Raw genomic sequence first — 2,255 nt, 5'->3', positions numbered from 1 at the left:
AGCAGGTGCGGGGCTGACCTGCGGCGGGTGGGGAGGCTGTGGCATTGGGAGGACATGGTGGGCAGGCGGAGAGCCTGGGCGAGGGACCCAGAAGGCTGGAGTCTGGGGGAGAGCAGCGCGACCTGGCCTTTCTCTTGGCGTGGAGGGCTGCTGCGGGCGGTGGGACAGCACTGGACGTCTGGCGCCACCTTATCGAAGGTGGTTGCAGTCCTGTCCTTCCTGGGTGTTGGGACACAGACCGTGCGGGTCCTGTAGCCCTGCTTCCGCCCCCCTCCAGGTGAGTGTTTCCTCGCCCAGTCTGACCGGTCAGTGCGGAGGAATTTCCGGGTCAGTCTGCGGCACGTCAGCTGTGCCCCTGCAAGCTGCTCCCAGCTTCCTGAACGTCCTCTCTCTCTCTCGCTCACACAGCACTTGTCACCAGTGTTGGTGCAGTCCCTTCTCTCCAGTGGGTTCTCCTTACATTGTGTTCGGTGTCGCCCACGGGGGTGTGTCAGGTCGCTAGTGGCGCCATGGGAAAGATCACACCCCTTTGTGACAGCTCGCAGGGCTGTAGGTTCTGCCTGTCGCGGTGGCCACCCCTGCTGCCATCTGTGCACAATTCGAGGTGGGAAACCAGCTGACCATTCTGTTGTCCTTGTTCCTAAAGGCCTGTGGGGATCTTCTGGCTGCAGTGCCATCATGCACTTTTTCTCTCTTGGCTGTGGACAGACCCAGGCTCTTTCCGCGGTGGGGACTGATACTCGCCTGACATTCTCTCACACCTGTTGAGACAGCGAGAGACCCCCCGGACCAATTCATTCATTCTGAAAATACCAGGCAATTATCTTGGTTCTTTAAGAAATTCACAGTGGACAGTCGGTGGCTTCTACTTTGCGAAACTTAAAATTAGACACACGCTCTCATGACAGAGGACAGCACTGTGCGGGAGGACCCTTGGGGTGGGACGGACAGTGGGAGAGGGTTCTGAAGGGCCGAGCTGACGTGGGAGGGGAGAGAGTGTGCCCCTGCCAGGGACAGGAGCAGGGCCTGGGGCTAGGAGGGGTCACCGCAGATGGGATGCACATCACTAGGTGCCCAGGGTGAAGAACGAGGAAGCGTGACCGGCCTCTGTGGGTGTGCAAAAGGCCCCACTCCCTCTGCTGTCCAGGCAGGGCAGGAGGCAGAAGTAGTTACGAGCAGGAGATTTTTTCCTTTTAAGCTCAACGTGTGGCTTGCGGTCTCTGAATCCTGGGAAGCCTCTTTCTGAACAGAAAGGGTAAGAACCTATCTGGAGTCCTTCACGTAAAACAGTGATGTCGGAACACAGGCTGTAGAAAGCCAAGCTTCCTGGATAAATACGGGAGGGTCCCAAGCCCTAAACCTGTGGGTGCGAGTGTTGAACCTTTCAGAATTCTTCAGGTTTCAGGAAGAAATGCATCTCCTGTGTATCCTGGAATAATCCCATAGGGGTTGAGCAGTGTTTTGTAATCAGACACATTAATGTATCTGCAATTAAACGAGTAAGTACTCTCACCGTGGGATAATTACGTCTTTAAATGGCCCCCACACCAGTTTACATCAGGTCTTGGCCCAGGTAAATTGACGATAGATCAATTTTTGCTGTCAGATGATTTAGGGAAAAGATATGGGTTTTCATAGCTTTTTGGAATTCACATGAAATGGTGCAGGCAGAGCTGTGGTGCCAGATAGCTCACTAATCTTTTCAAAATTTGTTCTACGTTTTCATTAAAAAAAATGAAAGCAACTGTAGGGCGTACCGAGTGTCTGAATGGGTCCTGGGGTACATTCCTCTGTCGTCCTGCTGTGGACCCGCGTGCTCCTGCATCCCACCCCCAGATGGGTGCCCAAGGTGTGTCACTGCTGCCAAGACGAGTGCCCACCATGCACAGCAAGGCCCCTCGCCGGGGCGACTTCCCTCTGCACGGGGGACGAGGCAGCGCATGGCAGCTCCTCAGACAGTGAAGACAAGGCCTCATAGCTGCCACAGAACCCGAGTATGACTGGTCACGTGTGTCTCGTTAGATGTGACGTGACATCTCAGCCGGTCAGCACCTTTTTGCTGGGACACCACACATGGTATTGGTGTGCTTTGATGAACTTACTCTGGTTTCTGCTCACGGATTTGTGTTCTGTCTGGGGTTGGCGCTGGCCCGAGAGGCCATGAGGTCACACCCCACGGTAACTCCGGGCCATCTGCTTGGAGCCTTGGCCTCCACCTGTCTCCTGGCCACTGCTTTTGGAGGGCGCCTCCCTTC

The sequence above is a fragment of the Pteropus vampyrus genome, unplaced genomic scaffold (assembly GCF_000151845.1).
Source record: "Pteropus vampyrus isolate Shadow unplaced genomic scaffold, Pvam_2.0 Scaffold253, whole genome shotgun sequence".
Taxonomy (NCBI): Eukaryota; Metazoa; Chordata; class Mammalia; order Chiroptera; family Pteropodidae; genus Pteropus; species Pteropus vampyrus.
The sequence above is the reverse complement of the archived record's forward strand: the minus strand, read 5'-3'. Positions refer to the sequence as shown.